Here is a 21,256-nt window from a genome sequence, read left to right as displayed (position 1 = left end):
AGAGAGGAAATTACGGCAATACCCATCGAAATGTGCAGAAGAGCGGTTGAAAACTTCAGAATTCGCCTTCAAGAGTGCATCGCCGCTGACGGCCGCCACCTACGTGATATCATCTTTCAAACTTAACGTAAAAAACTAGATTCTGTACTGAATTAAACAATATAAACATAATTTCTGTAAGTTGAATTGTTTTTGTTTGACATCCCTTTAAAACCGGTTCATACCTTTTGCCCCATCCTGTAGTTCAAACAGTTTTAAAAAAGTTACTAATTTTGGAAGACTGAATTATTTAAAGATTTTGGAAGACAGAGAATTTATTGCCCTTTATATTTTCAAGAATAAACATAAAGTAACATATTACTTAGAAAGTGAGATAAATTGGAGATGATCAAGATTTCACAAATGTTCGCAATTAACCTAATATGTTTCACAATAATGGCGGCACTCATGATGCCTTAAAATTTTTTGTTTCTGGTAAAAACTCTATATAATAAATTAACACAATTCCTCTTGCTAGATATTAGTGGAGGGAAATTGGAAATAGATTAGAATTAATAACGTAACAAATATACATATGTGTAAATAGTAATTATGTCTTAAATAACATTCCCATTTAACTTGCGCCAAATTAGGAAGACATTAAACTACAAGTGCCTTCTTGTTCGGATAATACTCGTATAATGTTCTTAATCGGTTATTACACAGTGAACTGTAATAATCTTTAGTAAACAATTAATGTGATGGAAAATTAATAATTAAATCGTTTACAAGGATGCGATTAAAAGGATAAAATGTGTTTAACTTCTCAATAGCCTATATTTCAAAATAACACGGCTTTAAGGCTTATTATTAATATATATATATATTACCTTTATATATATAAAGGTATTGATATTAATGGATTATGGTTATTGTCTGGATTATGATCAACAAAGATGTAATAATCCACCTAAGAGACTGGCAGAACGTCGCATATACTCATATTACATCTCCTGTAAAACATCCTTTATTTACTGCAATAATTGCTGCTCTAAATTACTTGTTACAACTCTGAAAGTCCCAAATTAATTAAAAAATAAATTAACAGAATTTAACTATATTGTCTGGATCGATACAATATTACTTTGTAAATAAAGCAAAAGACAGTTTAACACAGGACAGGCGTCCTTGTAACTGATTCGGAGCTCCGTGAGCATTTCTTTCACTTGGTGAATTTCCTTTATCTTAAATTCTTCTATTTATATTCTGTATATATTTATATATAAATATATATAAATGAGATCATTTCCAGGTTTTCTATTCCCTCATGTCTGCTTAGGCTGTTGATAGTAACAACACATTTTGTTCTTTTTTGAGTTTTTAAGAAAGAATTATTAGAAAGCCAAACAAGCGTTTTCCAACTGTTCGTCCTTTGATATTCAAGAAAGATACTAGAATCGCATTTTGTTTTTTTTACTTTCCTCTGGGTACCAACCCATAGATCTCATTTAAAGATAATCTAAACACATAGAATGTTACTGTGAGAAAAACTAAAATTTATTACTTGAAAAATGATACAGGTTACTATAACAAACAGGGATAAAATTACCACCAGCTGACCCTATCACGAACAAACATGTCTCATCCTGTCTTTATACTGCTTGAAGATTGTCTCAAGTCCAATTACTAAAAAAGCGCAAAGAAAAATATTAACTTGCAATAAATTTTCAAGAAAATTTCATATTGTGAAAGGGAAATGTACACGGAAAGACTGCTCCCGGGTAAAGACATATTTAAAGCAAGCGAGGTTAAAGGTGATGTCAAAGAAAGATATGTTTTACGATAATAATAGCTAGCAAACTGCGACATACGAGTTGTGGCTATTAAATAACGAGACTGATGCTGATACAGAAGAACTATACATGCGCCAAATGTTAACGACCGACAGCTGTGCAGCGTAAAGCCTTCTCTTTCGATTGCAGCGTCTCACTTGTTTGTAGAGAAATCTGTCTGACCGGAGCCGTCGTTTGTGTAAGAGGTGTTAGTTTCGTTTTGCCCGAAAACATGATACTACACATGTAGTAGAGCAACGAATTGTCGTGAAATTTCACATCAAAACTTGATAAAACCGCTACTGAAACTTATCTTTTATTAAAAGAAGTTTATGGCGATGAATATTAATCACATGCGCGAGTTTTTGAGTGATTCAAGCGTTTCCAAGATGGCCGAGAAGACGTCGGAGATGATGACCGCCCGGGTCGCCGTTCCATGTCCAAAACGGATGAAAATATCGATTATAATTAATCAACATAACTCCGTGAAACAGTGAGGAAAAAACGACCCGATTAGTAGAAGAACAAGTCATGGGATCTCCATCAAGACAACGCGCCGGCTCACACTGCATAGTCTGTCCAAGACGGCTCTAGCCAAGTACAAACATCCCAGTTTTAGGCCATCCGCCTTATTTGCTCCATGTGACTTTTATCTGTTCCTCCAAAGTCAAATCTGCAATAAAAGGAACATGATTTCAGTCCGTTGAAGCTGTGAAAGAAAAGCGGCACGCGTCATGCAGGAGTTCACTTCCAGCACTGTTTCGAACAATGGTAATGGTCGCATGGAGCGTTTTAGGGATAGGGGAGGGGTGTATATTGAAGGTGATAATAACTAAATATCTATAAATTTAAAATAAAATGTTTTACAGCAATAGTCTCGTTATTTAATAGCCACACCTCTTATAGGGTAAAAGATTTGAAAAACGCAGATGTACCCTGTGGGCAACGGGGTCAGTCTTGCATCGTTCGTCATGCCCTCAAGTACCCGGTACTTTGTAAGTCAAACTCATATCCATGCACCTCGACAGTTTTTGATATGCTCATATCTTTATTATTTTCTTTCCGATTGTAATGGTGCGAACTTCTGTGTAAGTGTACCAAATTATCTAATTAGAGATAGTGATAATGTTAAAACGAGGATTTTTTTTTAAAATTTAATTTGTATACATTTGTTTTCAATCTCATTTTATTTTAATAAAGTATTTTTTTTTGTATTAATTAATGGAAATTTATATTATTATTTATTTTTATGTTTTTAAACATTGTTATATCTGGTGGCCATTGTTGCTCAGTTTTCCAATTTATTTATTAAAGTTTGTTTTTCCTTTGATCAGTTTTATTTTGTATATTGATTTGTTATTTGTTTTACGATTTATATTTTGCCGAAGTACTTGTATTGTATAAGGTCAAAAGTGTAAGCAGTTACTTTAATATTTTTAATAATAATAGAATTTAGTAATGTGTACAAACTGGCGACACATTAATCCAAACCAAACCAAATCTCATTAAGGTGCGTTCGACGTGTATACTCGTTGTGAAAAATATAAAATTGCCATTAATTATAAAAACTGGAAATTTTAATAAAATACAATTAGAATATTATTTGGTGGGATGTTTCCTTGATCTTACCAATAGAACTGCCAAGTATTTTATACGGAGGGGGATGGTGGGAGTCAGCCAAATGATAAGTGGTTGGTACATGTTTGGTCTCCGCATTAGAGATTGGGGAATTACGCATAAATAGAAGCTCTCAACCCTTGTGCAATGCCGTTTTTACCTTAGATAGAGGTTCAGACCTCAGTACGAGCATGATTTCATTTTGCACAGAATTCAAAGCTCTTTTCTTCCTTGTAAAAGGCTCTTGCGTCTCTAGTTAACTAGAGCAATGCATAACTTAAAGCGGTGCAAGATTTTTGAATGAGCAGAGAATGCTCTGTAATCTGAAGTCTCAGAGATTGCAGAAAATGTCGCTTGCAGTGACTATTATGACGTTGTAAACTTTTGGTTGTTTTGCCCTGCGTTCAACGTGTATACACGTCATTGTCTTTTCATTGACTTTAGGGGGTTTTTAAAGTCAAATTCCACTCTTAACTGGTTAAAACCCCTTATCGTAACTTAATTGGGCTTTTACACTGTTTTTAAGCAGTTTAAAGAATTAAAGAAAAAAAAAAATCCGTAACAGAGTTAAATGTTAAATGTTTGGATTAAATGAAAGTCAGTAATTGATTTTATTAACTGGAATAAGTGAAATAGTGAGCGCTTGAGTTTAATTTCAAAATGCTTAGATCTAAAAAAAAAGAAGAAGAAAAACATTTTGATCAGCCCATCTCTTACCAGCTCCAGATTAACACTAAGCAAAGTAACGATATTCGTAAGAGCATTGCAACGTTACTTAGACATTTACCGTGTAAAACCATTTCACTGCTTGTAGCCTCATCAATCATTGTCAACAAAATTCAGGCCAAAATTAATGTTGCTCTAATTATAGTTAAATTAAAATCACTCTGATAATGTTTGCTAATTAAATTATTTTTAATACATCCACAAATAATTTGACAGATTAACAAAAAAAAAAAGGAAAAAATAACTGATAAAACAGAAAAAAGATTGTAGAAATGAGATTCGATTCTTTATACTAACTCTTTCTCAGCTCTAAAACACAACTCGAAGATAAATTATGTAATATTTCAGAAAAATAGATCAAATTAAGATTAAAAAATTACAGCTGTAGGTACCTCAAGTAATCTTCTTCAGATATAATTTTTTTGTGATTTCTTTTTAAATACAATTTCTAATGATTCCCTCTGCCCCAATACTTAAGAAAGTGTCCTTCTGAACGAATATAGCCACCTAACAGCGACCGACTGAATTCAGGACAAATTGCCGGTCCTAGACCCATGTTCACAGCTATCCGAGCAAATCGAGCAATAACTTGAAAGACAAAAAGACAGACCACCCGTCTACACCAACCAAACATCATAAACCTAACCACCACACACCCTGAAACAGTCTATCATAACTCATAAGATGGCAAAAACTAAAGAGTTCGGGGCAAGTTGTAGGTTCGGTCGCTAGAAATCGCAATAGAGAATAGCATAAACTGCAGCCTGTAAAACAGTTGTGCATTTTCCATGGTAATTCAAGTGTACGCTAGCCTCAAAGTAGTTTAACGCCCCATTTCGGGACCATCCATGAAAGACATAAAATAATTTCAGGCAACATCCCTTGAACCTACGTTGCCTACAAATAAGGGACTTTTATTGCAGTAGGCAGGAAGTGTATTAAGATTTTGAACCGGTCAGTTTTGTCATCCATAAAAGTCAGGTGATACTAAAGAATTCTATTGGCTATTACTTGAATTTGATGGTTAGATAAGACACATTATTTGTGTAGATAAGCAGAGTAATCTCAGGATAGATTGGTATGCCTGAAGAGTATATTGTACACAGAATGGAACCTAAAAATGTTGCCTTGCAAAGTCCTAAAGTTGGCAGGACTGAAAACATAAAGCAGGGGTTCCCAAACTACGGTCCGCGGGCCACATTTATCCGGCCCTCACCGCACTTCTGGAAGGGGCATCTCTTTCATTGGTGGTCAGTGAGAGAGAAGCACTATATGTGGCGGTGCCGCAAAGCGCTGCGTTGCTCATGTACAGTACTACTTCCGGTGACGGGGGATGCACGCGTCACGGCTCCGAAAACAGTGTAAAATAACAGCAGAGTAGGAAGAAAGGCAAAGCACTATAACTAAACCGGACATTGACCATCTCATTAGCCAAAAGCAGGTCCATAATTCCCATAGAAATACTGGGCAGTTTGGTGATTTAAATTTACTTGTTCTTTATTTTAAATATTCTATTTGTTCCCGTTTTGTTTTTTTTACTTTAAAATAGTTTCTTTTTAATATTCTGGCCCACCAACGGTCTGAGGGACAGTGAACTGGCCCTTTGTGTAAAACGTTTGTGGACCCCTGACGTAAGGTATAGTTCATACATGCACACAAAAGAATCTCAAGTAACAAGGTAAAAGAAAAATTTAAAATTATAATTTGGATTCATATCCAAAAGGTGACGTAAACTTTATGAAAAACTAGGCCTATCTTCTTTATTGTTTTTAATTATTTCGTTAATAAAAGCTAAAAAGCAAGTCCCAATTAGACCAAAGTTACTACATAATTTGTATTATCACCGTAAAATAGGGCTGAAAGATCTTCAATGCGATTACAAATTGAAGGATACAAATTTTCCACAATACACCTATGTCTTGTAGAAAGCGTCAAACTTTACTTTAATCTGTATTTAACTGGTAGGACGATCAGGCAACACCAGGAGTGGGTGGATTGTCGCCCGACGAGCTTGGCAATAGTTTTGAGTCGCTAATCTGTCTCTTCAGTTGTACGGCACTTTGTCACAGCTTAGTACGTAGCAGCTCCAAAAGCTTCAAGGATTAGGACGCCCTCTAATTGGAAGTGTGCTTCTCTGCAGGCCTGTCACTGCTATAGCTAAACTATGGCGCTTCCAACAGAGAATGCCCCTCTTTCCTAGCTTCTATATCCAACCAATAAGAGACCCGCTATGGAATCCTTAAGTTATTCTCTACTCCAATCTTGTCCCTTTATGAAAGGAAAACCATTCTATGTAAGATAGAATTTCTAAATATATAAGCGTTGCTTTTAACTGAGAAAGTAATCATTAATGAAAAAGGTTTCAGGAACATTTAATTAATTTTATAAGATTCTGAAAACGTACTAAACGGAAATGACTGTAGTGGGGCTAAAAACAAACCTCTTTGTAAGAATTCTCATATATATATATATATATATATATATATATATATATATATACTATATAAAACCCTATAGATGCCCAATCTCTTTTGGAGCCAAATTTGTGTAGAATAGGATGCAAGAGAGTCTTCAAATTATCTCTTTCCCTTCCTAGAACTCTCTCTAGAGAGCTTGTTTTGCTCTTTTTGTTCTGGGAGAGCCCTCATTAGAGCATCTGAGAAAATAGACCGTTTAGGTTCCCGAACTACTTGGACGCAGATCTAAACTGCTCATTTGGAACCAAAAACTCTAATATACGAGTACAACTCTACAATCAAACCTATGTGCATGTATGATTTCTGAGGGTTACATAAACAGAAAGACAAATATGTAGTTAAAAAAGGGACATTTCATGATGTAGCCAAAACATTATTATCGCAGCACCACCTAAGCTAAATGTAAAGTTTTCGTAACACACATAATTACTTCTTCTTTTTTTTAAATATCTTTTTATTGAAATTTACACCTGCACCTACAGGGTACAATAAATAAATACGATAAGTGTAAATAAATAGCGTGGCAGACGTGAATGACGGTCATCCAGTGATGGCCGCCATTAATCACCCAGTTGGTCACGAAACCAACGGCGCCTCAGCCGACTTCGAGGATTGGAGGGTAGCAAAGTTGAAGACAAGTTTGCAGCTAAAGGGTTGGGATGAAATGAGAGTTTTTGATGAAAATTTTTATATCGGATTTTGGCAAGTTCGGAGATCGAGTGGAATTTGGAGATTTTTATGTATTGTGTGGTTGCTAACATAGAATGTTAGCGTCTACTATGCGGCGGAATATTTTGGATTGGAGTGTTTGCAGTGTATTGATGTTTGATTTTTTTTAGCTGTTCCGTAAAGTTCGAGTCCGTAAGTCCCATATTGGTGTGAGAAGAGCTGTATAGAGTCGTAGTTTGTTCTGTAGTGAGAGTTTTGAGCGTTTGTCAAGTAGTCTGGCTAGAAGTTTGTATCGTTTGTTTAGTTGGGTACGTTTAAGTCTTGTATGGGGGTTCCAGGTAAGTCTCTTGTCTAGGTACATTGCAAGGTACTGCACATGGTCGGCTGGTGGGATAGGTGTATGATGTAAGAAGACAGGTGGTGGAGTTTGACGTTTGAGTGTGAAGGCTATGTATTTAGACTTAGTTTGGTTAAAGTAAAAATTACACAATATGAATTCAAAGTAATTTTTTGTTTAATAAGTCCAACACAGTTTTAGATGGCCTCCCATCTACTTCCTTTTAATGCAGTTAATAAATTCACTTCTCTGTCGGCGAGGATGTGCAAGAAACAATAAGGATTTCATTAAAAAGTTTGAAAGCTTCACTTTTTAAAAATTCTTTCTGAACATTATTAATTAAATGATGAAGAATAGAAACGGTTGTTTTAAGATAAAAAAAAATCAAATCTTAAATCATTGAGTGAATTCTTCTATTTAATAAACTCCTTTGTGAGATAGAAGAAAACATTTTGTTACAGCTTGAATACGCTCTGTTAATATTGGTTTTACAGAAGAAAGCAAAATTATATCATCTAATACACTGTTATGGTCATAATAAACTCTAAACGAGAATTACTTTATTCATTTCAAGAGGAAATAAGAAAAGTGGTAATAAATTGCCTCGCATCAAGCCTAGGCAATCCTCCTTACATTTACTGCAGTCCTTTTATTAAGGACTTCTTCAGAGGAAGTTACGCAATCTTCAAGATCTTTCTATTTTGAATTTGCAGCGGAAATAAGAATTTTAAGAATACGCAAAATACGGTGAGATTTCTTTTTCGTTTAACTCTAGAGAACTAAATGGTACTGTATTAACACTTCCTCTTATTGATAAACTCTATGTTTTTAAGCTTTATTTTTTATTCTCATTATAGAATTAAAATAAATGAAAACAAATGTAATTACATTAAATTCTTGCCTAAGGCGAACTATCCTTTCACCAGTTTACCTAAACCACAAACATCTTCCTGCAACAGATTGTGGTTAGTACCTAGGACTCTTTATGGTTAAACGCCTAACCTGGAATCCACATACTAGACTCAAACGGAAAGAACTAAAGCGACGAGATTCAATCTCTCTAGAATTCTCGACAAAAGATCGAAACTTTCATTAAACAACAAACGACTAAACTACACCATGATACTTAAACTTGGCTGGACTTGCTGAATGGAACTTTAGGGACTCAACTAAAGATTCTAATAACTACAGAATCCAATCTTTTCAATCAAAAACACTCTGTCGAATCGCTAATGCTCCTTATTTTGTAGCTAACTCTAACCTGCACCGAGATCTTCTTGTCCGCTATGTTTTTGTAGCTACAAGTTTCCGTTATTTTAACTTCCTTTCCTTGTTTATTATAAATAAATCTTTATTATAAGTATGTACAATACTTATAAAACTATGGCAGATCAGTTACCTAGGCAACCATGGTTTAAGGGAACTGTCACTAATAAATGGGTTGTTACGACAATAAGCAGGCTGAGAGCGAACTTCGCCGGTGTGTGGATCGTATCTTCACAGGATCAACAAAAAGGTCCTCTCCTCTTTGCCGTAGATTGCAATGAGAAGGAGGATTTCAAACATATAATAATGGATATGTCCACGTTATGTGGTAGAAAAGAAACGAATGTTTGACGACATATACAGGTATTTAGATGCACCATTTCGCTACGAAGACATAATATTCTCCACCAACATATATGTGCTTAAGTCTATAGCAGAGCTAGCAATGAAATATGAATGTATTTAAAAGTTATTGAATGAATGGAAGAAAATGATTAGAGAAGGAGTACGTGATTTTAATTTCGGTTAAGCTATAAGGATGGCAGGAATATAGAGTACTGATCCATCCATTAGTTGTAGTATATGTAAATACTCGTAGTTGTGTATAGTAGAGGGATGAATGAGTGAAGCGAATGTATTTATAAGTAAGAATGGAGAGTGAGTGATATTCTAGTGATAAGCACCTGGCTGTATGGCGAAAGCCGATGCAAAAAAAAAAAAAAAAAAAAAAGTACAATAAGTACAGACATGAAGTTCCAATGTACTGTACATTATAACCTTCATAACAATGGTATGTGGCGAGCTTAAGATGTGAAGGATACAGAATGCAGGGAAAAGGATGTGTTTGATTCTTTTGTGTGTCTGTAGGATTAGAAGGATCTGTAGGAGGCTATGTCGCGACAGAGTGGATGGAAAGGAGTTTGAGTAGACGATTTTGGATATACGTAGGAGTTTTGGATAAATGGGGATAATGGATGCAATCTCGCGAAGCGATTCAATTTCAGTGCAAGTCCAAGAAATTCATTGTGTGTTATCTGGGGTTTCTTGATGTTGCTACTCGTACAAGTCAGGCTGCCAACTTCAACTTCCCATCATTCCAAAATCCTTCATCCCACGCGATCGTCTAAATGAAGTTAGCATCAGTACACAATAGTTCAATGTTCTTCTTCGGGTGTTTCATCAATGGGTTGGAATTCTCCCCTGTAGTGCTACTCACGTATTTTAAAAGAACTATGCATCTTGTTATATCAGTTTCACTTGTTGCAGCAACGTTATGCAGTTGCAAAAATAAATAAAGAGGATAATAATAATCCTCATTAGTTACTTTATAAAAATTCATAATTCAGGTTTAGAGGTTTACTTTTTATAAAAAAGTAATTTATAAACAATCTATTTAAATTTAATCAACTAAACGTTCTATTTGCGCATCGATTCCCTTCAGTCAAAAATATTGCGTCAGTAAAATCTCGTCCTTATTACATTCTATGGTGCATCCCAGAAATATTAATAATTAACTTACTCAGTTTTCTCCTAATTTGTAAAAACAATCCACTTGAAACCATTTCTCATTAAATATTCTTAGAAATATATTATTTAAAATTTAGATGGATCGTGTTGCTGTTAAATTTTCTACATAGAAAAGATTTATGCAGCTGTCCATAAAGTATTGCTATTGGTTTTCAACTCTAGGGATATCCTTAATACTTTACTAAGTCTCTAAAAATTCTTGTATCTATAAATCTTACTTTAATAATATCCAATGATTTGTTTCCTTCTATCCATTGAAATGTATCTTCTTCCATTTGTTTCCTTTTATTTTTATCTCTTATATTTTATCTCTTTAAATTGAAATGTTAAAATATAAATCTTCTTATTTTATTTCTACTAGCGATTCTGTTTTATTCATAATCTTTCCTTTTGACTAAAGTTATGCCCAGCATGAATGAAAGAGCAAAGACCGGATAAGAGGGCATATTATTCTAGAATAATGTTTTTGAAGTGAAATTGAAATTATTTTTAGAAGGATAAAAATTAAAAAGTGAATTTCATTATGCTATAATTAGAGTAAAACCTAAAATTAGCTTTAAGAAAATTCAACATCTGTAATCTTGCTTACAATTAGTGAAAATATTTTTGAATCAAACTCATTCTATTTTCTTGGCAACTAAACTATTAATAGACCTTGCCTTGTATCTATCATAGTAAATTATTGAATAAATAATTACTAATTGTCCAAGAATAACTTAGCATTTTTTATGATGCAAAGGCTAACATGTTAAAACAAGAATCTTAATTGCAGATTGCGACAACCACATAAAATAGTGATGGACTACATTTATACAAAACACAATGAAATGTATTCGACAAGAAGAACTCTTTAAAAGAAACCGATAAGACATAAAACAAGATATTAAAAATCATGAAAAGGAAGACATAAAATTCTCAAATATTGCTATAAAGAAACAGAGGTTAATACATGCATTAGGCTTCATTGCTGCAATCTTATTCAGAAAAGGAGCCAAACTAACTGGATTATTCCAGTATTGCAGAGCCATATGTTTTGAATTCCGATTCTACAAATTAATAATTTGAAAAACAAAAATTTTAAATATTATGTTCAAAGGTCTAACAAATTCGAAAATTGGGTTACCATAAGAAAAACACTTGATAATTCCGTTTAGCTCTTGGCGTCTCTTCGAGGCATGCACTTTCTACTTTTCAGCATTAACTCAAAGCTAGCGATATGTAGAACAGCTAGCGTTTCGCTAAAGAAGTACTCAATTGAATATTCGAAGAAGAAATGCAGAAGTATCTAGTGATCAGTTGAAACCAACCTACTTAGTCGAAGTCAGTGTAAGCCATGTTACCTTAGGGTTAATTGCACAAAATATAGCAGGCTATTAGCAACATGTATTTTTTTTCAAAATACCATCAAATCTTTACACTACTTACTAACTGAAATCTGTCATTTTAAGAGATCAAATTACGCGAAGTAATTCAAACATTGGCAAATGTTGAAGTCACTACATCAAGAAGAAGCCAGTTGTTTTTGGAATCTAAATTGTTGTTTTCACAAGTTTTAGAGGGTTTGCTAACATTATACATCTAGCTAATACGAGGTGTGGCTATTAAATAACGAGACTAATGCTGCTACAGAAGAACTATGCATGCGCCAAATCCTAACGACGTGCAGCGTAAAGCCTTCTCATTCGATTGCAGCGTCTCACGTGTTTGTAGAGAAATCTGTCGTTTGTGTAAGATGTGTTAGTTTCGTTTTGCCGCAAAACATGATACTACACATGTAGTAGAGCAACGAATTGTCGTGAAATTTCACATCAAAACTTGATAAAACCGCTACCTGAAACTTATCTTTTATTAAAAGAAGTTTATGGTGATGAATGACCGCCCAGGTCGCCCTTCCACGTCCAAAACGGATGAAAATATCGATTATAATTGATCAACATTACTACCGTGAGGTGCTTGCTCAATTCCGTGAAAAAGTAAGGAAAAAACGACCCGATTTGTGAAAGAACTCAAGTCACGGTGTTCTCCATCAAGACAACGCGCCGGCTCACCACTGCATTGTCTGTCAAGACGTTTCTAGCCAAGTACAACATCCCAGTTTTAAGTCATCCGCCTTATTCACCTGACCTGCCCCATGTGACTTTTATATGTTCCCCAAAGACAAATCTGCATAAAAAGGAACACGATTTCAGTCCGTTGAAGCTGTGAAAGAATGAGCGGTACGCGTCATGCAGGAGCTCACAGAAAAAGACTTCCAGCACTGTTTGGAACAATGGTAAATTCGCATGGAGCGTTTTAGGGATAGGGGAGGGGTGTATATTGAAGGTGATAATAACTAAATATGTTTAAATTTAAAATAAAATGTTTTACAGCAATAGTCTCGTTGTTTAATACCAACAACCAAACGTTGCTTTCACTAAATATTATTGGTAAATCCCGTATTTTTTAGTTTGATTTTAATCTGATTAGAAAAAAAATTAAATGTGCCGTAAAAAGAAAGACAGATACCTCGTTTGGTAATCTACAACCAAATTTCGTTTCTATTGAGTTCTATAGATGTGAAATTAGCTGATCTTCGCTAGAGATACCCAACAGGATGCATGTGAGCGATATTTCCATCCTAGACAATCTACTAGGTCAATAGGCGTGGTCGCTTTTTGGCTGTTAATTGGCTTCATACAACCTGTGTCACATGAGTGTCACTAATTGGGTCAATTTCATAGTGTCGCCATGGTGCTATATTGCAAACTGATCACCTCCACTTCCTCCAAGAACTAAACCAAAAAAACCTTTAATGACGATTACACTTCCGGGACAAAAATGCTAATGATCTTTTCTCCTATATTAACATTTATAACCAACCTGTGATTGGGTATAATTTCACAAACAAAACTATTGTTTAAGACAATAAACTACTGAGAAAAGATAATAGATTGGAGGCGCTAATGTCAAAGCCAGTCGATGCGCCAAAAATAAAATGAACTACTTAATTAAATTGCCTGTATAATTTTCTAAAAAATGTATTTATTTTTAAAAAAACCAAAGTAGGAACGAACATTTCGCCCAATAAAGGAAAGTTTTAATGACTGGCTTACACACACATTGACGCGACCCAGTTAGACAAAGTTTGTAACAATGGTGGGTGGTATGTTTGTTTGTGTAAGGTTGTGATAGTATTAGTACTAACCAGTCAGTTCTGGCAGCAACCTGTGCTACCCGTTGTTGGACCAACTAACAAACCGTTGGAAAACTAACTATACAAATGAGAAGTGATGAATTTTGCATCCAACATTACATTATTATATCAAACCAGGCCAAAAATCAACATGGACACTAATTACTAATATTTCTGGACAAATGTAATTTATAATTACATAATATAATTACAAAACATAATATATATTTAGCAAGAGAAATTAAGTTATGCATTTATATTATTCTAGTTCGTATGAGTCAATTATACGAGAATATAAAAAATACATTAACCCTGATGAACAAAAGAATACTATACCGTTCTACTTGCCCCAATATGGACGTACGGAATACAACTCTACGGAAGTGCCAAAAAATCGAACATCAACCGACTTCAAACTTAACAATCTAAAATTCTGAGAACAATAGATAACTCTCCGTTCTACGTCTCCAATCATAATATACTCCTCTGATCTAAATATTCCTCTCGTCTCTGGAAATAGCCCAATCTCGATACACAAAACTCCACTCAAATCTACACAGTCATTACAACCCTCTGATCCACAACATGTCCACTAGAACACTTCCTTCAAATCCACAGCGCAGACTAAAGCGGCGGTGGCCACGCGATCATCTCAGCACATAACGCCGACCTCCTAGGATGGTTGCTGCGTAAGCTTGCCAACCTAGCGAACTAATGGCTTCCATCACTGGATGGTCGTCGTTCACTCCACTCACGTCTCTTGGCGCACATATAATATATAATATTTTTTTAAAAAAAGTATTTTATGTATTAGTTATTAGAAATTTACAAGAACTATTTTATGGTAGCGTAGCAACCATGCCCTTTGAGGCTGTAGTCTATATGGCGGTACATGGTTTGTTTTCTTATGATACGTAACTGATAACCACTCCACTGGTGACTAAATGAATCTTGTGAAGATTGCCCGGTAAGACCGGTAGTACTCTATGGAAGCGAGTGCTGGGTTCTGACCCAAGAGAGCCAGACAGCCTTGAGAGTGTGGGAAAGAAAAGTATTGAGGAAAATATATGGTCCTGTGAACGAGGGAGGAAGACGGAGAATCCGCACCAACTTAGAACTGCTTACCCTTTATGGAGAAGCAGACATCGTTGCATACATTAAAAAAGGAAGATTAAGTTGGTTAGGACATGTGGAGAGGATGGTGGACAACCGCATCCCTAAACGCCTTTTATATGGAAGGCCCGGAGGCGTCAGAATAAGAGGTAGGCCAAGAATGCGATGGCTAATGACGTCGAGGGAGATTTGAGAAAGGCGGGGTGTGCGAAGGTGGAGACTGAAGGCTCTTGATAGACCTCAGTGGAGAGCCTTGGTTGTGGAGGCCCTGGTCCTTTTAGGACTGTAGCGCCGAAGAGAAAGAAAGAAAGAAGATTGCCCGGATGTCTTGATTAATACTTCCATTTCAGGCTTGTTGCTGGTGACTGGAGTTAAAGAAAGGGATGGATTTACAGAGAAACACGGGTTGCCTTGGTTACCCTTTCCAACCCACGAAGATTTGCTAGCTCAGTTTGTTCCTAAGAAATTACGAGCTAGGTGTAGCTGGTTCTCTTTAGAATTTTGAAAGAAAATTACGCATCAAGAAGTACCACAATAAACTGATCGGATTTTCAAGCTAAACTTTACTCTCGTTCAAGGTTAATGAACGGCTATTTATCGCTAAATTCTTAACAAAGAACTCTTTGATGCAGAACTCTTGATTATCTTGAGTGTAGAACGTACTTGGTTACTGTAAGCCTGCCTTCACCTCTAGTTTGGATTCAGCTTCCGCGTGAGATGAAAAGAAATTTTGCCCTCATCAATTACAACTGCAAGACTTCCAGTGATTATTGAGTGATTGGTTTGACTTGAGTGTTTGTTTGACTGGGATAACAGCAGTGATGGTAAAATCTCAGAAGGTTAGTTTATCCATCCCATTCAAGATTGCGTGTCAAAGATAAAAAATCTGTCATGAGAAAATATAATAACCTTCATTAGATGAAATCTCCAAATTGTAAGGTTGCTCGTAAATAAACAAACGAAAGAATCCTCCAAGAGCGGATAAAAGAAGGCGTGAATGTACGACCTATTAAGACCAGTTTAAGGCCAATTACAAAAAATCTTTTTGTCACACTATAACTTTGCTTTGATTAAACCATAAACTTTTAGTTACAGTTTCTAAACGTTAAGTTTAAACGTACAAAAACTTGAGACGTAGAAAAAGTAAATCATAAAATGGTTCGAGTAACAAAAACCACAAACCTAAATTAGAAGTCGTTATTCTTGGTTAGATTAGATTCCACTGGAATCAGGAAGTAACTCGGCCGTCCGGAACCATCATTACATTTAGGTTTTACGTGACCGTCTAAACATAATATCTAGTCCGAAGAGAATTAAAGGGCAGGCCATGGGGCCGGAAATGTACGACGAATACCACCTTAAATCCCTCGGCAACTTCTTTTCTTCTTCACTTTTAAAATATAGGTCAACCGTTCTATGGCAGTAATTTCTTTTACTAACTAACTCTAATCAAACCCTACGAGCCATGAAATGTCAATAGGTCTTTCATTCGTTTATTTTTTATTTAATGGCAAATATCATTAATAGTAATTGAAATAATGATCCTTTAAAAATTAGTCTTGAACTAGAAAGTGATTAATACTTGAACAAAGAAATAGAAAGTATTTTGGAATTAAATCAGATTAAGATGTCGCTGAAGTGCTCGATAATATTTAATGATAGATTCTCAAATGATGACACCCTCAGAAGCAGACTCCCAAATGAGTCACTCTCAAATCTCTGATTGGAATAATAACTAATTCCGCTTGAAAAAGTCTTGAATCAATGAAACTGCTTATAAATGTGTTTCGCCCGCTTTTGTTCTTTTTTAAAAGACATTTTTGACAGTGAAGAACAAAAAAAAGAAGCTATTTTTATAAGCTTAAGATAGAAATTTTTGTAGCAAACAAAACAAAATCTTTTAAGTTACATCAACTGCGTTCTTAAAAAATATTTTACCTGTTTTAAGTGCATGTACCACTGAGTCACTGCTGTCTTACCTGTAAAAAAAGACAAGAATATTAATAATTTCTTGATAAAAAAATAAATATTTATTATTATTATATAATATAATAGTTCACACAGTTACAGAGTAAATATGCACAGCTTACAGTACAACCTTTGCAACAGTAGAATATAATTGTTACTTTTATTAATAATAATTTATGGAGAGTCAACACCTAACATCAAAGTATTCAATAAACTGCACTCCTCCGGACATCTCTCGACGCACCCATTGCGCATGCACCCATCTTTAGTTCATCATCGAACTAAAGATGTTTCTAGCAAAAGAAAATCTAAGTGCAGCAAGGTGAACTCGGAAAAAGAGATCTTTCCTAGTCCTACCATTTGGACATTTGGATTTTGTAATGTACACAGAATTTGGTCATTCAAAAGCTGGTAAAAATGGCTGTGAAAGATTTAAACGGTTAAAGCCCAGGTAGGGCTCAGAATAATAGAAAACTATACACCGTCCTACTTACCCCAATATGAACGTACGGAATACAGCTCTACGGAAGTGCCAAAAAATCGAACATCAACCGACTTCAGAGCTTACAGTCTAAAATCCTGAGAGAGAAACATTTTAATGCAAATATTTGCAAAACAAAGGGTGCTGCCCAAATAGATCGGGTTGCTAGACACACAGCGTACCAATCAGTCAATCAAGATATATAGACAAAGTGGAAAAAAAAAGAAAGAAGTCAACACCAATACTACACCATTGTGAGATCCTCAATTCGTCAGGCAAAAAAAGAAAAACGAAAATCGTTCCTAACACTAATACAATATGTCAACAAAATAATATAAAATAAAATAAACCAAACCAGCAACAGAAACATCCAAATCAGAATAATAACATATCATAATCATACAATACCAACAAATAAGCGGGCAGAACAATCAAACTCATGCCCCGTAGATGTGGTGGTGGATAATGCCAATCGAGTCCACAATGATAGACTCCGCCAAGGCCTCCAATTCCCTCAGATCAATCCCTAGCTCCTGAAGGAAGCTGAAAGTCAGCTTAGGGATGACACCTCGGGCACCGAACCAGAGACCCCGAACCCGAAACTCTCGGTCACCGAAGTCATGGAACCTCTCTTTCAAGAAGGGGACACAACTCTCATATATACCTTTTTTTTCCAAGTCCACCTTCTCCGCCTGGTCCGGGTCATTGCTCTCGAATCTCACGGTCGGGTCGAGGACTAGGGCCGATCTGTCGCGGTCATGAAGGGCGACTATATCAGCATACCTCGTCGATCCCGCTGAGTCGATGCAATAAACTTCCTCAAAGCATGTATATCCTTTTTCCCTCAGGAGCCGAATTAGCTCGTGCTTGACCTTATGGTGGCGCCGAGTGATAAGGAGGGAGTTAAAAGGGCATTTTCCCAGCACATGAGCTGGAGTTTCCGTCTCCCTGCCACACTTGCGGCAGAGGGTCCCAACTTCTCCCACCATTTGTCCACCGGCACCAGGAACACCACGAAGTGGTGCGTAGTTAGAATTCAATTTTATGGCGTTTATCCACTCCGAACCTGTCAATATTCGTTTATAGTTAAGCTCCCTTCTCTGATCTAGAAATATAAAGAGTATATAAGGACACTCAATCGCATTCAGGCATTGTATTCAATCGCTGAGGATTTATTCTTACACTCTCTTCACGACCTTACTCTACTCTTCATTCAGTTCTGCCAATTCTTTTAGAAATAGTTAATATTTAGTTTAAGTTATTGTAATTTACGCTCGTTCCTAAGTTAGTGCTAATGCTAGCCACTAAACTCTTACTCAGTAATATTTTCTTCTATTCTATTTAGCCCTTCAGCCTTCCTAATCTAATCACAATATTCCGCTTGGGCCTATAGATTAATAGCTACTAAAATCTCCTTTTCGAGGATGTACTCATCGACATCACCCTCATTTACAGCTGACAAAGTAATATTGATGATTGTATTGTCCCATCGCTATTCAAACCTACTGCAGCAAACTAAACCTACGCTAGTTTGACTAAGTGTGGTACTGAACAAAAGTGATTAGAAGTTCATCTGGGCATATGAAATAAAGGAGAAATGCGATGACATAATGTACATTACTTTTAAAAATTCTGTTTATAATACAAATCCAAATAATTTTACCGTTATCATTTAGCGCATGCTATTGAATTAGAGTTGAATTTATTGCAACGATTTTCATTAAAGCTAGGAGTTAATCAAAATGGCTTTTGAAATACATTATTATTTAAAGGCCGAAACATTGTTCACCGTTTAATGATGTTAATCTTTATTATTTGGGAAATTTATTATACGAGGGTCGTTTGAAAAGTCCGTGCAAAGTCAGAGAGATAGCACTACTGGCGCGTATCGAGGTTATGTTTAGTTAGTAGCATCTCTTGGAAGAACACACACCAAGTTTCAGCCAGATCGGTCTATTTCTTTGTGTTTGGCATTCGTTTGAATCGAGGAAGTCGAGTGATTTGCAAAAAATGGACGAAAAAGAATTTCGTGTGTTGATTAAACACTACTTTATGAAAGGCAAAACGCCTCAGGAGACTAAAGAGAAGCTTGATAAACATTATGGTGACTCTGCACCTTCGATTAAAACAGTTTATAAGTGGTTTCAAAATTTTCGGAGTGGCCATATGGGCACAAGTGACGCTGAACGTTCTGGACGCCCTGTTAAGGTTACTACTCCAGAAATCATTGATAAAATCCATAATATGGTGATGGATGACAGAAGAGTGAAGGTGCGTGAGATTGCTAGTGCTGTGGGCATCTCGAATGAACGGGTACATAATATTTTGCATCAACATTTGGACATGACAAAGCTATCCGCAAGATGGGTGCCGCGATTGCTCACGCTTGACCAAAAACGAAATTGTGTAAGGACGGTTTGCAGCTGTTCCAGAAGAATCCGCAGGACTTTAAGCGTCGTTTCGTCACTGTGGATGAAACATGTATACATCACTACACTCCTGAGACCAAAGAACAATCTAAACAATGGGTTACCAAGGGGGAATCTGCGCCAAAAAAGGCGAAGACAGACCGTTCCTTCGGCCGGAAAGATTATGCCGACTGTCTTTTGGGATTCGCAAGGAATAATCCTCATCGACTATCTGGAAAAGGGTAAAACTATTACAGGTGCATATTATTCATCGTTATTGGACCGTTTGAAAACCGAGCTGCAAGAAAAACGCCCACGATCGGCCCACAAAAAAGTCCTTTTCCATCACAACGCACCAGCTCACACCTCAGCAGTTGTGGTCGCAAAATTAATGGAAATAGGGTTCCAACTCGTTTCACATCCCCCCTATTCTCCAGACTTGGCTCCCTCGGACTACTATTTGTTTCACAATATGAAGAAATGGCTGGCGGGAAAAAGATTTTATTCAAACGAGGAGGTGATTGCAGAAACGAATGGCTATTTTTCAGACTTGGACAAATTCTATTATTCGGAAGGGATCAACAAACTAGAGCAGCGTTGGACGAAGTGTATAAGCCTAAAAGGAGACTATGTTGAAAAATAAAAAAGGTTTACCCCAAAAAATTAAGTAGTTTTTATTTTTGCACGGACTTTTCAAACGACCCTCGTAAATTTGAAAAGCTATGATTGGACCAAGTGTTTTGATACTTAAATCTTAAGATATTTCAAAACGTGGAGTTTTGTGCAGTGAAAGGCCCAATTACAATCTGAGGTTGTTGGCGCCCGGAGCTTTCCGGGAACCCCACAGTGTTCTCTCGTTACAGACAACACTGTCTGGTGATTGTCTGTAAGAAGCTTCTAAGAAGAGGAAAATATAAGGGCCAGCAGCTTGGAACCCGGGATCCAATAGAAGTTATTATTCACAACTTTCAATAAAACTGTATTTAGGAACTTATATGTAATCCATCAAAGACATTAAAATGTCGAAACACTTTTGTAGCGATAACATAGATGATATATTTAAATGTTTTTATTTAAATTACTGAATAAAACACCGATAAAAAAACCAAAATGATGTTAAAAAGATCGCTGCAATATACATGTTCGGACAGATCGAGAACATGTTTGGAAGAACGCAACATAGTTCGAGCATTAACATGTTATAACCCCTGCTGACTAGTATTTGATAATGTTCTGATTTCCCTTGTGAGCAGGAAAAAAAAATGCCAGCTACATAGAACACCTACAGGAGCACGCTGCCATACCATTGCTCTAGCCATTCTCATCCATGTTTACAAATACAAACGAGCATTTTTGGAGAGTTAAGCGAGTTGGACAATTAAGGCTAATTGGTCTCGTAAAACTTTTCTTTGCTGTACCAGAGCTGAACAGCTACATAATTTACAACTACATCAACTGCTAAAATTCAAATAAATTTCTGTTTTATCTGTTTTTAATTTATTTTTTTTTGCCTATTTTTGGCAGGCGGGCCTAACGTCCAACTACCAAATTAGGTGACGTGGACGGAGGCGACTAGCAAACATACTTTACTGTAATTTCTGTTGTTAACCTTTTTAAATAAAATCCAAGGCCTAAAGACTGGGAATCGAACCCAGTACCACAATACATATTAGCTTTGCAGGTC

The 21,256-nt window shown here is 36.0% G+C and overlaps 1 protein-coding gene across 7 annotated transcripts in view; it reads right to left on the bottom strand.

The window, feature by feature from the left end:
* kek2 (leucine-rich repeat, immunoglobulin-like domain-containing kekkon 2 protein) overlaps positions 1-21,256 on the bottom strand; it is a 562,599-nt gene that overhangs the window by 291,061 nt on the left and 250,282 nt on the right. For 2 of the 7 annotated variants that reach the window (XM_074133670.1, XM_074133669.1), the window contains exon 3: positions 16,654-16,694. The exons of the other annotated variants lie outside the window; for them this stretch is intronic. The gene's annotated coding sequence lies outside the window, so the exon portion shown is untranslated. The remainder of the gene's footprint in view (positions 1-16,653; positions 16,695-21,256) is intronic. 7 annotated transcript variants of the gene reach the window in all.

The sequence above is a fragment of the Rhodnius prolixus genome, unplaced genomic scaffold (genome assembly GCF_049639745.1).
Source record: "Rhodnius prolixus isolate KJV_2025 unplaced genomic scaffold, Rpr scaffold_10, whole genome shotgun sequence".
NCBI lineage: Eukaryota > Metazoa > Arthropoda > Insecta > Hemiptera > Reduviidae > Rhodnius > Rhodnius prolixus.
This window is presented reverse-complemented; position numbering and strand designations above follow the sequence as displayed.